Raw genomic sequence first — 16582 nt, 5'->3', positions numbered from 1 at the left:
TTATCTCGTAGGAACCGTATTAGTGATTCCTTTGTGTCTCCTTTTAGGATCGTGCCAATATTAGTTGTTTTATCCGAGGTGTCTCCGATCTGGACTCTTTCTACTTCTCATTCGGGTCGTGGTCGGAGTTCTTCTCGCCTCTGAACTCCACCGAGCTCGATTGTGTGGAACTCTCCTCTCTCACCTCGGAGGTTTAGACTTTCGTTATAACAACGACTCGCCATCTTTTGATCTGCCTTTATTGTAGCTATCCCTTCCGCAGTTGGGAATTTCATACATAGATGTGGAGTTGAAACTATTGTGCCAAGTTGATTTAACGTTGTCCGACCTATTAAGGCATTGTAGGCTGAGCTTACGTCGACCACGATGTAGTCTATCTTGAGTGTTCTGGAGTGGTTCCCCTTTCCGAAGGTTGTATGCAGCGATACGTATCCCAGCGGTTGAATTGGGGTATCTCCTAGTCCAAACAGGCTGTTCGGGTACGCTCTTAGCTCTTTTTCTTCTAGGCCGAGTTTGTCGAAGGCAATTTTGAATAAGATGTCGACAGAGCTTCCCTGGTCAATTAGTGTACGGTGAAGGTTGGCGTTTGCTGGTATGATCGTAATGACCATGGGGTCGTCATGTCCCGAGGTGATTCCGGATGCATCTTCCTTAGTAAACGTGATTGCTGGGATGTTTGGGGCTTCCTTCTTTCCTTCGACGTGGTACACCTCTTTGAGGTGTCGCTTGCGGGATGATTTGGAGATTCCTCCTCCAGCAAATCCGCCGTGTATTACGTGAACGTGTCTTTCCGATGTGCGAGGTGATCGTTCAGATCGTCCGATATCCTCATCCCTTCTTCTTTTTCTCGGTTCTTCGTTCCGATTGGCCAAAAACTGATCTAGCTTTCCTTCTCTTACTAATTTTTCTATGACGTTTTTCAAGTCGAAGCATTCGTTGGTGGAATGCCCTCGAAGTCGGTGATATTCACAGTATTCATTCCGATTTCCTCCTCCTCTTTTGCCTTTAAGTGGCCGAGCTGGAGGGATTTTCTCCGTATGGCAGACTTCTTTGTAAACATCTACCAAGGATACCCTAAGAGGGGTATAGTTATGATATTTCTTGATTTTCTCTTCGGAGCGATCTTCCTTTTTCTTGGATTCTTTGTCTCGGTAGGCAGAACCGAACCTTGAGGCTTCGCCAAGTCGAGAATTTTCCTCCATGTTGATGTACTTCTGCGCCCGTTCTTGTACTTCGTCTAAGGATGTCGGGTATCTCTTTGATATAGATTGGCTAAATGGTCCTTCTCGCAGGCCATTTATGAGGCCCATAATGGCAGCTTCTGTTGGTAGACTTTGTATGTCCATGCATGTTTTGTTGAATCTTTTCATGTAGTTGCGAAGGCTCTCCCGATCTCCTTGCTTGATCCCTAGTAGGCTAGGTGCGTGTTTGGCTTTGTCTCTTTGTATGGAGAATCGGGTCAGGAACTTTTTGGCCAGGTCGTCGAAACTCGAGATGGATTTTGGAGGTAGGTTGTCAAACCATTTAATGGCTGTCTTGGTGAGAGTTGTTGGAAAGGCTTTGCAGCGAACTGCATCTGAGGCATCAGTGAGGTACATTCTACTTCTGAAGTTGCTGAGATAATGGTTGGGGTCCGAGGTGCCGTCATATAGAGTCATATCCGGAAGTTTGAAATCTTTTGGAATTTTGGTCTTCATAATTTCTCTGGTGAATGGATCTTGATCTTTCTGAGAGCTATCCTCTGTGGATGGTCGAGTAGCTTTAGTTTTGAGATCAGCTTCGAGTTTTATAAGCTTATCTTCTAATTCTTGGTTCCGCCTTATCTCCCGGCGTAGATCTTCTTCTTTTTCTCGTTGATGTTGGGCTTCTTTCTCAAGTTGCTCCAATCGATTTTAGAGTGCTTCTATTACTCCTGGATTTGATGAACTTTTGTCTCCGTTGGTTTTCAGAGTATTTTTAAGTATTGTATTCGCGTTTTTATGCGGCGTTCTGTCTTTCAAACCTGAATCGTGGTCGTTGTCATGGTCATCCGCCATGTTGATGGGATGACTTCCAGGTTCCCCGGCAACGGCGCCAATGTTTCGAGGGTTACCTGAAACTGTAGGTCGATCTCGGTCGAGATTTTCTATGTTGGTCGGAGCTGACGTATCCGGCAGGTGTTCAGCGGCCGGAGTTGGTGTGTCCGACTTGTTGGACTTGATGATAGTGCGTGATCCTTCGTCCCCGGAGGGTGGGGGGTACCTGCAAGGGACTCCGATGCTTAAGTTAGCAAGGGTATTAAGCAGGTATTGAGTAGTATCAGAGTATGAGTTATACCTGGGTGCTCCAGTGTATTTATAATGGTGAGATGTGGCCTCTTGCGGATAAGATAAGTTAGTTATCTTATCTTATCTTTATCTTTAAGCGAGGTCATCTTTAAGGAAACCGCCTTTATCTCTTCGGGCTTGGGCTGCCCTTGGATTTGGGACGTGTTCCTCTATTTGGGCCCTTTGTTTGGGCTTTCCTGTGACTTGTCCGAGCTCTTTAAGAAGAGGTCGGGTTGTCCTGACTTGAAGAGGTCGGTCGCTTTGTCTGTGGAACATCCCGGGTCGGACAGCTCGATCCAGGGTATGAACAGTAGTTATCTTGGAAAAGAAACTATTCATACTTGGATCTCTTCAGAACCTTGGAAGAGGAATGAAGAGATCATGCTAGAAATGCTTTCTCATGCTGGACCAAATTGGGTTTGGATGGATATGTGACTATAATCCTACCAATACTTGATTTGGGAATGCATGTGGTATAATCAGTGACCATACTTCATCTCTTCTCATGAGCAATTGACCAAGGAATTGGCTATTGATCAAGATTTGAGAGATTGGATTACCAAGGAATTGGAATTCGATCACTTAAGATTGCCAAGGAGATCAATGAATGCATTGATTGAGGAAGAGATGAAAATGAATTTGATCCGGAGAATGCAACATCTCCTAAGCCCAATGAACTCCCCATTTCTGATCTTACCCATTCTCTTTAATTTCTGCCATTTACTTTTATGAACAGTTCCCCCATTCCCATTTAAGATTCTGCAATTTACTTTCTGCCATTTACATTCAGCTCTTTATTTCTAGCATTTACTTTTTCTGCTATTTACTTTTCCGCAATTTAAATTCTCTGCAAATCTCAAATCAAATTTTGGTTCGCTCAACTAGAACATTCCTCTAATTAAAGTTGCTTGATCAATCAATCTCTGTGGGATTCGACCTCACTCTATAGTGAGTTTTTACTTGACGACAATTCGGTACACTTGCCGATGGGAAATTTGTTGAGAGACAAGTTTCCGTGCATCAAAGTTATGCAAGCGCTATTGACAATAACATGGCTGTTGGTGGCGTCTCCTATTATGAAAGATTGGTAGATATCATTGAGCTGAATTACAGTGGGCAATTTTCTGTGGCCTTGTTTAGAAGCATCTGGGCAGACACCACGTCTGGTAGAGGCATAAAGCAAGACATTTTAGGACACACCTGTGTTAACTTTAGCAATCCAATTCACACTGGTGATCGTGAAGATGACGAGCTATACATTCTTGCTTCGAGGCTCGCCTTGTATACTATGTGGACGATGAAGTCGATAAGGAATGGAGCCTAGTGGTCCATGTGAAGCCGAGAGATTTGTTTGACATGGATGAATACAATGAACACTGTGAGGTCAAACTTTCCCTCCAACAAAGTCTGACTGATTTGTCTAAGCGTGATGTTGAAGGTATCTCGTTGACAAGGGATGGCGACTTAGAAGAACCCACGCCTGACGCAATCGAAACCGGTGAAGAGGCTGCTGATTCATACATATATTTGGCTAGCAATATATGACATGCACACTTGTACCTTTCCCCTTATTATACTCTTGAAATTTCATTTATAAGCAAATAGAATAATAATAAAAATCAGTCGTCTGGATCGACTTTGATCTTATTTAATTTTGCCTTTTTTTAAGTGTATGTATCTTGAGATTTAATATGCAAGACCTGTATACTCAGAGTTCTCTTGCTCACCCTTTTATGTGTTGGGACTAAGCAGGGAAATCAGAAGAGAATGACCTCTTTATGTGTGCCAGCAGCTTTTTTTTCGTCCGCTCGATGCAAGAGGCGTCTCTGTTCTCTTCACTTGAGCACGCAATTTCATTCACTCGAGATTTATGGTTCAACAATTCGCCTATTAGAGCATGGTTGGATGTATTCTCTGCACACAGGCACATAGGTACAACTATTAGTAGGGCGCCTATTAAACTAATTTCGGTACGTATGCAAACTGGATGACCAATCAAGGGTTCTATAACTATAACCATAAGACAAAGCCAACTATCGGATGATTTATAAGACTCTGAACATTGTAGGATTTGTGTCAATTTGGAGCGAAGTACCGAAAAAAATTTGGCTTCGAATTCTTAACAACTACAGATGCTAGACATTCCCATAAAATACTGGAGAAGGTCAAAGTATAAAATCAGCTTATTAAATGTTATTATTGTTATTGTTACTGTTATTATTTTGGACATCACTTTAATATTTCGCAAGATATTAAGGCTCAATGAAAGTTAACATATAGATTATTGATTTTAAAAAAAGTAAAATCAAACTATATATATATATATATATATATATATATATATATATATATATATATATATATATATATATAGTACAGTTGCATGCTAGGGATAGGATAACTGAAACAATTATTGGTTTGGCTCAATGAAAGTTAACATATAGATTATTGATTTTAAAAAAAGTAAAATCAAACTATATATATATATATATATATATATATATATATATATATATATATATATATAGTACAGTTGCATGCTAGGGATAGGATAACTGAAACAATTATTGGTTTGAATATACATATATAATTTCTTTTCATTCTATTTTTATTATACATACTCCCATAAGTACCTATTTAGGTCTCACTAAGTTATTAAATTTTTTTTGATAAAATATATATTTTTCTTGTGTTTAATAAATTTCAATAGTAAAAATAAAAATACTAAAAAAATAAAAAATATTTCATTAGAAGTTATAATTTATTATTTTAATTTTGTTACATAAAATTTTTTTAACATAACATATAAACAAACAAATATTTTTATATTATTCTATCCAACGTAATTATTAAATAAAAAATATTTTTATACGAGATATTTAAATATAATTTTTTTTAAAAAATCACTTAAAAGAATTATTATTTTGTAGAAATTCACCCAAATAGATCCTAAGCAGCACTCAAAATCATATTACTAATAGAAAGTTGTCTTATATAACGAATTTTGGGTCATTGATTAATGCTAATAAACACATCAACCTTTTTCTTTGAAAGATATTAATCACTATATATAATGTTGAAATCACAAGAGATAGAGAATAATAACACATGTACTTGTACTAGGTTATTCATGTAATATTGGTAGTATTTTTATTTAGATTTCTTATTTTTAGTATTTTTATTTAGTTTTTAAAATTTTATTTTCCGAGAAAAAAAAAACGGTGAAAAAAACCTTGAGATTTTTTCTTTTCTTGTTGGTTAATTAATTGCACGAGGACTTTTCCAACATGGTCAAGAATGATCCCACAACTGATTCTTATTCGATTTCGATGGTGACCGCAGCAATATAACATAACTAGCAAATACTACTAAGTCAACAGATTTTAAATAGTACTAAGTACAAATGTCTTAATGATACTAATTGATTTTCCATTTTGATTATAAAGGTAATATGGGTTTTCAACTTTTCATTAAATTTTGGTTAATCTTTTGAAATTGTTTCAATTTTTAACTTTATTAGTTTAATTACCGATTTAATTTTAACTTGAATTCTATGTGGGTATAAACATTCACAGATGAAATATAAGTCAGTTGGGGGGTTGCATGTTCTAGTCTTCAATGTAACTATAAAAAAGGGTTAAAGAATATGGCCACTGATAGTTCCTTCTAATTTCTAAGTTAATTATATTAAGTAAAAAAATATTCTCTTGATTAAAAAAAACTGTGATTGGCACAACTGCTATGAATATGAACATTGATAACGGGAACGGTGAATTTAATGGAGTAGATATTGTTCATGCAAATTTGGGAATATTAACTTTAGTCATATTTTCTTAATTAATTCTGTTAGGATTATTAATGATGGATGTTAATTTTAACCATGGTTTCTTAATTATTATGGTAATGATTATTAATGATGGATGTTAATTTTAATCATATTACGTTAATTAAAAATATTTGGAATTTAATACACCTGTGATAAATAGGAATATTAAAAATGGTAATTTTAATCATAGTACCTGAATTAATAATTCTGTATATAAGGTATCATTTCTGTACAGAAAATCCTATGGCTTTATTAGTGTCCTCTTCCATTAACAGCTTTCCCTATGAAATTTCATTAGATTCTTCTAATTTACATGTAATCCGATCATTTGAAAAAAAAATAGATTTTATTTATATAATCACTATATATACAGATATAGATTGGTTTTTAATATATTGTTACATAATTAAAATGTGAGTAATGCTATTTGTTGGTTAATTATTCTATTCTTCCATGAGGAATTAATTTTTTTTTTTTGGCATGATACATGTGTTTTTACTAGGATTGTAAGATGCCCAGGAAAACTCGCTTCAAGAAAGGCACAAGAGTCGAGCCACCACGTCAGCAGCCTCCAGCTGCACCTCCTGTGTCTTCACCATCCGATGACGATGACTGGCTCATCCCTCCACCTCCCAGTAATGGTGGTGTCTTCGCAGCGGCTATTCTGCAACCCTTTTGTCCACCCAGGAGCGAACCAAGACCTGAGCCACAGGCCGCTAATGGTTCACGAGTGACGGAACCGTGCAATGAAGACATTGACCTAGAGGCGAACGAGGTAGATTCGTTTGAGGAATACGTTGACAAGATGTTTGCTGCTTATGATGCTGCAAAATGCAAACGACGAAAGACTACTGAGTTTTGGGATGTTGATCTCATTGGTAACAAGTGTTGAACTTTAATTCTTTTTAATTGATCAGCTTAAGATTTTGTTATGCTCCTTACATGTGGGGCACATTGAGCACATAAATTACATTTTTTCTTCTTTATTGTTAGATTCTGAAGGAATAATCAAGCTAAAATGAGTGTGAGAGAGGCTATGGAGCGTTCTCTTAATGGTAGCAAGATCATCCTGAGGTTCAATGAGGAACTGCAGGCAGTCAGAGATGGAGTTGGCCTGTTGAGTGGCATTCTAGGAGCGCTGGATTCTGATTTTAGCAAATTTTCTATCTGTGAAAAGAGTTGGGCAAAGGTGCGGGGCAAAGACATGGTTTATGACGATTGTATAAAGGTAATGACTTTTGGCATTGTTTAATCATATCAAACTTTCAACTTGCTGGACATTGTCGTCGCAGGAGATGTTCCACTTCCAGGATAGCAGTGGTTTAATCAAGAAATCATTTTTGAAACAAATGGGGAAGTCTTGGAAGGACACAAGGGGGGAGGCTGTTTGACTCGCATTACAAAGTAACAAGGACACTTGAGCAGAATCTTGAGCAGCGCCTGGAGGGAATTCCTAGAGAGCATTGGAAGTGGTTCATTGAGTATCGTAATGATCCTGCAACAAAGGTACCCCATTCATTTAATACATATACTTTTTTAAAAAATGAATATCCTTGAAATAAAAAAATGTAATCCATTTGTTTTGTTAATATGATTTGGTATAAATAAATAGTTTTTATTCCGATTGAGCTGAATTTGTACCATGTTGATTAATATACATGATTAATTCACTTTAATATATCAATTCCCAGCACAGGCTATTTGACTAAGATCATAATATATACATGCATGATGCTGAGATTGGTGTACACCATTCTTCCTTATTAGAACCTTATTTTTTGTAGGTTACCATATAAGACAATTAATTTAAGTTGAGTACCCCAATTATTATAATTTATGCTATATGATTGTTATTGGACTATCTCACAGGGGCTGCTAAATGTTTTTTCCGTTAGTTGTGGTATGAGTTATGGGTGGCATTTGCATATTAGAAATAAAATAATATTGTTAACTTTTTATATGTAAATTGGGACTGCATCCGTATAACTATTCTTTTTGTTAAAGCAATACTTAAATTTAGATTACGTACAGTTTATTCAAATTTCACACTAGTATACTTAATGCCCCATTATTTTGAGTCTCTTGCAACGTAGGATATATGTATACTATACTTAGCAAGTTTTAGTACTTCATTGAATTCAAGCTTACTGTTGATTTTTAATAGGCGAAGTGCAAGCAAAATGCGCTGAATCGAAAGAAGCAACTTTACACGCACACTGGCGGATCTAAAAGCTTGGCAAGGGCTAGGGAAGAAGAGGTAATATAAACTTGTAATAGAGAATAAGTGGCTTTTAGTGTTGATTTATTCATAGAGTAAACAATGTTAGACGTATTGAAAAATTTTATAGAAGTGAAATTCATGGGATAAATTTTATTCTCACAGTCACAACTACAAGGGAGGACTGTTGGTAGGGGAGAAGTATGGATCCTAAAGCACAAAAGATCTGATGGCAGCTATATACATGAAGAAGCTCGGAGGATTGGTGTAAGTACACTTAGTCATATATGTTGTAACATGTTGGGTTTAGTAAGTAAAATGTCTTGAGTATGCTATTAGCCTGGTGTGATTGTGTAATTATGTTTATGCCTGCAGGAAAAAATATCTGAGATTGAGCAACTGGATGAATCTACAAGAATATTGTCAGAGAATGATTCCCTTACCCAAGCTCTGGGCAAAGAGCACCCGGGTATAGTGTGTGGGATGGGACACGGGCCGACACCAAGTCAACTCTTCCGTCCGAGTTCACAGTCGCCGATGGATAGAGCTCAAGTAGAAGAGACCCAAAGGATGCTGTGTGAACTACAAGTGGAGGTGACGACCGAAAATTGAAGAGGAAAGCAATGGAGGATGAATTAGCAGCAGAGAAGATGAAGAGGTAGGAAATAGATAGTGTGCTGAGTTATCTGGTCCAACAGCAATGTGGGGAGCTGCCTCCAGACATCGCTGCACGGATGAATTCTTTGGACAGACATGGAGGAACATAGATATTAGGATTTATGTGATACTTAGATTTTCATTACATGTTTTGTTTATGTTAAATATGGGGCATTAAGTATTAGCCAAGTACTTTACCTTTTTAGAAGACTATTGAAATACCTTATTGACATTATTAAAATAGGCATGTTAGATTGCTTTGCAGTGAAATATTAATGAGTTTTTTTCCATAGTGCAGCATTTTATAGAAAAAAAATTTAATATCCTTTAATTAAAAAAGATGGAAAAAATATATAAAATATAAAAAATAACAAAAATTAAGTAACGTTAAGATCCTTTAAATTAAAATTAGTTTAGAAAAAAGGGCCAGGTTTGTAAAATTACCCAAAATAAAAAAAAAGTCAAATAGCGGCGGTTTCAACCCGCCGTGAATAAAATATTTAAAAAACGAAACCTCAAATAGCGTCGGTTCTAAAACCGCCGCAAATCAATTTCATTAAATACGATTCTTAAAAACTGCGGCGGTTATAAACCGCCACTAAGGTGTTCGACGCAAAACCGCTTATTTGCGGCGGTTATGCCAGCGGTTGCTAGTAACTGCTGCAAAATGTAACTCCCGCGCCCTTATGCACTGCGGATGTTGTTCTGCTGGCAATCTGTTTAGCGACGGTTCAAAACCGCCACAATTTGGCAAATAAACCGCCGCCATTCATCGCTTGTCCTGTAGTGCCGGGGTATCAGGACCTGGTGGGACGGAAATGAGAAACCTTTGGACTAGCCCCCTATCCGTGAGTTCCCTTAGCTGTGACTTAAAAACCAGTGGTGGGCGGTTTATCTCCTTGCAAAGTAGCCTTAGAGTAGTCTGTCGGCTAGTCCATATGGTGACCTTACTCCAATCACACTCGAGTACGAAGCATAGACCTGTCATTTGAAAAGGAATGTAATCTGTCGGGTCTCAAAAGGAAGCGGACGTAGGATGCGATGTCATTCTGATGTTAATAATATTACACAACTTATGGGTTCAGGTTAGAGACACTGACCTCCTTGCTCGGGCTCAGCAATCGACAGCTGACGCAGAGTTTCGTTCGGCCATTGTGGTAGTCTTGGTTGCGTACTTAGAATTAAAGGTGTGGAAGGACCTCCGTCATGTTGTGTAGCTTGAGCTATGAGCCCCCAGATGTGTTGAATGGCAGCAACCTCAGCAATGCTTGGGCAGTGGTGGGTTGGGTTCCACATAGGTTGATAAATCGATAGGCTTTCAGTTTTAGGTATGTGGAAGTGTGATCACGTGATTAGTGAGGGTTGATGTCCCTTACCAGGATGGAGTTAAAGGAATTTATAGTTGCTCGGTTCCTACAGAGAGATGAAGTCGAAGAGAATGGGCTGCCAAATTTTAGATGTGCACCAGAGGAAGAGTTTCTTTCCACTTGTCTTATTTTGTGCCTTTTAGCTATAGGAACCTAAGTAGGTGGTCAATAAGTCATAATTTATTTTTGGGTTTAAAAATAATTAAATATTATTAATTGAAAATAATAAATTTTAATTTGAAACTAAAAATGTCTAAAAATAACTAACTCACATCGGATAACGATGATTACATGTAGTATAAAAATTTTATTTATTTAGTGGATAAGTAACACTTTTCTTATCTGAAGTAATTATTGATTGAGAAGAAGAATTTTACTTCTATTCAAAGAATTAAACAGGAGTTCAGCAATGATCTGATTGACTAATTTGAAGAGGAATACTCACCGAAAAAATTGAAGACGAAAATTATCACCGCTGTTTTTTTTCTACGGATACTAAATTAAATTTAACCCAATACATGCAGATACACATGAAATTGAACAACATAACTTTTTAAACAAATTTTTTACCAAAAATAATTTTGAATTTAGTTTCAGTCGCCAAAAAACAATATCGTAATAGAGTCAAATATATTCAGTCGGATATAATCATTATCATTTTTTAATCACTGAACACGACAAACATGGTCATAAGAATAGAACCAGTGATTGAACTTAATAGGTTAGTAATTCACTATTTTCTTTGTTCAACCTCTATATTAGCACCAATCTTCATTAAGAAAGTGAACAAAATTTTTTGACAATATTTATAGAATAAAACCAATTTTTTTTAACGAATTTGCTACATCCTTACATGATTTTGTAATTTGTTTTTTTCTTCTGACCACGTTATTTTTTCTTATTTGCACACCTTTATATAAAATAAATAAAGTGTATCTCATGTAGTAATGAGAGGAAAAAAGGAGAGAAAAAAATAAATATTTTCTTTACCTCATATAATTTTGTTGAAACGTAGAACGCCACTTTATTAAGTAGATGAATTATATTATTATTATTATTATTATTATTATTATTGTTGTTGTTGTTGTTGTTGTTGTTGTTGTTGTTGTTGTTGTTGTTGTTGTTGTTTGTTAGTATAACATATTTCCAAGTTGATTTAATTGCTTCTTTCTATAAAGAATGAGTTAATTTTAATATTAAAACAGTATTAAATGAGCATACTGATGGAATTATTATACTTTTTTTTTGATACACCTATTTTTATTGTTAACATTTTTTAAGAAAATAGAATTCTTAAGATAGATATAAGAGGAGTCCTAGTAATTTTTGTTTATGTTACAAAATCAGAATCCTTTTTGTATGAAAGGATTGGCGGAAAACTGGTGTAATATCCATAAGAACCTCATCAAACATGTTGTGGTTATATTTGTTTGTTGCTGATAACGAAAATACTCAAAAATGATTTGAGAATGTAACATAGACAGAAATGAACTATTACAAGTGACACAGTTACGAGAGTAAATCAATTTGTTATGCTTTAGTATAAGTTATATATAAAATTGAAGGAGAGTACAGGGTACGTTTTTACTTTACTCGTCATGCTAAAATAATCAATTTGATAGACCATAGCAAGTTATATATAATATTAATGGAGCCTTTCTAAATGTGTAATATTGAGGCTCTAAAATTGGGATTGAGATCGTTAAATAAGGTTTGTCAAGGATTGAGGGAATGTAACCCTTAATATACTAAACAAACCCTATCGTGACCACTCTCAATACCTTATTAAACATGGGAATGCGTGAACTTTTAGACCTCACTCCTTATTCGGACATGTAGTAAACGCATTGGCCGACAAGTCTCCGCCTTAGTTCGTACATGTTTCGATACAATTTTCCCAATGCAACCCAATTCCAGAGCATAAAGATCCATGACGTAAGAAAGAACTTATGCACCACACACTTTCAGTTGTGGTCTAGTCACGGTACCGTCGTGCTCACTTGTGGATGTGTTAGAGGAGGTGTTAATCTTGTATGATTGAGAAAACCGTGCACGGTGTGTATATCTGGGGAAGCTTAAATTTTGTATTGAGAAGGCAAGACCATGACCATGAGGGTGCCTTCCTATATATGGTTGTGCATGGGAGGTGAAATGGGGACCACAAAAAAAAAGTGACAAGTAGGTTGTGTTGACGTTAATTTCATTGTTTTTCTTAGTGTAAGACAAGGAAGAGAATTTATGCATGATAACAACTAATTCTTATGTTCATTTTATATTAAATTTTTGGAAGTGGTAGTTATCATTTGAAATAAAGTCCTTGCAGTTTTTATATAATATTCTTCTATTCTGTAAGTCAGTTTAACTTTTTTTTTGTATTAACTAATGTTAACTTTAACTATTTTTCAAGAAAAAATAAATTATTTTTTACAAAAATAGCTTCTAGCGAAAATTTAAATTTTTTTTAATTAAATTTTGCTTATTGACATAGCCTTGAATAAATTATTTTTTTAATCACTTGATTTGTCACTACTAGAAAACTAGTTATTACAGATGGATATTTTCGACGAATTTTATCCCACGAAAATACAGAAGGAATTCCAGAGGGATTTTTTGTCGAAAAACAAAAAAATGGATTAGCATAAATTACAGACGAAAAAGAGAACCCGTCGATAATTCCGTCGAAAAAAATAATTTTTTTGTGAGAAATGGTTACAGACGGAAAATCCGTCTGTAATTAAATAGACAAAATGCTGTGTTTTATTAAATTATTACAGACGGAAAATCCGTCTGTAATTTAAATTTTCCGTTAGAAATATTGAGGTAACCCTAATTTTATCACTACCCATTCACACTCCATTCGAACGTTGTTGTAGAAGGTGCTGTTGAACTCTTTGCCCTTATCCCTCGAACTCTTCTCCTCCGGTAGAAGGTGCTGTCGCCGCCGGCGGGGACAGACTGTGGGTGCCTTCGTCATCTGGAGAAGCTCTACTAGGCCCTCTTCGCATCGTTCCTCCTCTCCTCGCCGTCGCACGAAGTTTTGAGTTGAGCTCGTGGCATCGCCGTCGCGAAGGGTTCCTCCCCTCCTCGTCGTGCCTTGTTTCTGATTCTCTGCTCCTCGCCATTTTTCATTTAGGATTAAGCTAGCATTTGCCTTTGATTTTGTGATTTTATTTCTGATTTTGTGATTTAATCTCTGCGTTTGCCTGTTTCTCCTAAATTTGGATTAACTCATCGAGTTCTTTGATTATTCACCATGAAAGAGCCACTATGTGTCAAGTTTTGTGATGACTTGATTGTTTATTTGACAGTTCATGAATTGCTTCTCATAGCACTGCCCTTGCTGATTCAGAGTTTGCTGAGAGTTATGGTGAAAGTTCTATAGGAGTTGTAGTTCACAGGACTCTGCGGTTAGTCCTTCAACATCAGGATAATATAGTACAACTCTTTCAAGATTGAAGCAAAAACTGAGTGGTTTTTAGTTGCATGTGGTTCAGCGATGGCCTGTGGTATATTTATCCTCAATAATTTTTGTAAAACTGTTACAATTATATACTGTTCTATTTGTTCTCCCTTCAAAATTGTATAAGAAGTCAGAATTCACAATTTAAATTATACTTGGCTGATCCTTGTATGAAACCCGATTATTTTCTTCTTTTGTTGGAGCTGTATGTTTGCTTAAGCTTACAAAGTTTGAACTGGCTTTGTCTAAAAGAATATTTTGCTTTTATTGAATAAAGTTTTTAATACCCTGCCACCAGATGCTCCCTTTTGTGCGTGAGTTGATACACTGGTTCTTTGTGCTAATCCTACTTTAAAGGTGATCCTTTTGCTTGATAGGCTCATTGAGGTGATTAAATTTCCAGAAGTAACTTCTCTACATGCATTCCATTTTCCCCCATTTTTTGCAGGCGTTTATTATCATATATTTAAGCATGCTGCAGGCATTTATTATCTCTTCATTGGAAAACCATCAAATTAAGGACCTAGGAATTAGCATTTTGAAATTCCAAATTTTGTAAAAATGTGTTGGCAATGGAGAATTGCTCTCAAAATTCTCCATAATATCTTTTCCTACTGTTTTACCTTTTTATTTAGACTTTTTTTTGTATTGATGAAAAGTGATGCAATGGTATTGTGTTGGATGAAGTCCATTCCATTCTTGGTGTGAATAAAAGAATCAATCAGAGAAACATAGTTGCAAATGTTATTGGGAGAAGCTGTTGAAGTATGTTATTTGGTCCAATGGTCCTAAAACCGAAAATCCCAGTGTTTCCAATAAGTAATATGCTGGGAAGGATTTTGTTATGCTTGTTTCAAGGCTTCTTGTTGTTGAACTCTTCCTTCGTTATGATCCCTTTGAGATTCAAGTTGGAACTTCATCCTTGGGCTCTAAGATTACCCTCACTTCTCTTAAGAGAGCTAGCTTCTAAATCTTCTAATAATTCAATTTTTAATTCTTGTATTTATTAGGATCTTTATTTTTTATTTTTATTTTGGTGTTAATCCTATATATATTTTTATGGTATATTAGTGGCTAATTAAAGAGACGAAGATCTAAGCTATTTCTTGTATTGATTTTGTATAGTATTTTGATTTTTTGTTATTAAATTTGGAGTTAATGAATCTAAAAGGCATGGTCCCTATGTTGGATTTTTAACATAGATATAGGGAATTAGATTGGAGTCATATTGGAAACTATTTTGATATGTTTTTCTATATTCTGTATCTCTTTCTTTCATATTCAGCTAACTATATCCAATTATTTTATTTATTATTTAAAAAAAAAATTGAAAAAAAAAAGAACTACCCTCTTCTGCTACTGTTGTGCTGCATATTGTTAATCTCAAGCTTTTTACTTGTTTTGATAATCAAGTTTGCTTACTTAACAATTTGTTTATTCTTTCCTCAATTTTATTTTTTGTACGCATGAGTCGTGCAGCTCTAGCTCCTAGGATTCTAAAGTTTCCCTCTTCAGCTAGTTTTAATACATGCATGTAAGGTGTTGATGTAGCTGTGTTGTAATTATCTCCACATCCATAAATCCTTGTCTTTTTCATGGCATTCTGCTTCTGCCCTAGCTACATTTGATTTTTCATGGAATATAGTATATATTAGCATCTTATATTATTGTAGGAAGGTAGATATTTAAATCTGAAAGGGGATTAAATGTTAATTATTTAAATTTAATTTTGATTTAGGACAGGATACTATGGCCTTGTTTTGTTTGGTTCATGTAGCCATGCAATGTTTAGTAGTTGTTGTTGTAGTGGTGGTGATTTTTATGATGACACATAACTACACTTTAATAAATATCAGTTAGGAACATGTGCTTCTTTTCTTGGCTGCATGTTCTGCTTAATATTATATTACTCTATTAACTTGTCTTTGCTTGCTGCTCTTGCTTATTACCACGTTGTTTTCTTTTAGATGAGTTATATGAATTTCTGACTTTGTTTTCTCTCTTGTTTGGCTAATGTATTACTTCTACTGTTACTACCAGTTGCAATTGGGCCTCAAACTGATCTGCTAAGGACTCAAATATACTCAAATAGCAATCTAGTGAGTTTCTCATCCTCTTGGTTAGTTTGGTTCATTAAAGGTTATCCTTTGCATTTCACTTGTGTTTGTAGCTGCCTGGATGTTAAGTATATTGGTTAGAAGAACTGGGCCATTTTCAGCAAATTTCTGTCTTAGATAATTGATACTTTTAAAATATATTCTTAGAATTTTATGCTCATTTTTTATTTTTGATATAGGAAGAAGGCAGTGTTTTACAGTGTTATTGAAGTATATTGTATTTAACTAAGATGTAGAAGACACAAATCAAACTATCAGATTTGTTATTAATTAGATTTGTGTATCTATTTTTTTATTTTATTAATGCATAAATCTGACTCTCAATTTGTGTAATAATCCAAAGTAACATTCATTTATATTTTATAGGAAATCAATACTACTTTATCTATGTATGTATCTGATATGTTTCCTACAGCCATTTTATAGGGTTATGGTTCTGTGGGAATTTGAAGTTTTAGATCCGTTTGGTTTCTCTTTTATATTGATAAAATTGTTTAATTAAGTTAAAAATGATACATAAATAAAAAAAGTTTTAGATCCGATTGGTTTCTCTTTAAATTTTCTTTTTTATATATAGTTAGTAAAAGATATTTTAGTCAAATATGTATTACTTTAATCTTGAAATATTATT

Source organism: Arachis stenosperma, chromosome 3, assembly GCF_014773155.1.
Source record: "Arachis stenosperma cultivar V10309 chromosome 3, arast.V10309.gnm1.PFL2, whole genome shotgun sequence".
Taxonomy (NCBI): domain Eukaryota; kingdom Viridiplantae; phylum Streptophyta; class Magnoliopsida; order Fabales; family Fabaceae; genus Arachis; species Arachis stenosperma.
The sequence above is the reverse complement of the archived record's forward strand: the minus strand, read 5'-3'. Positions refer to the sequence as shown.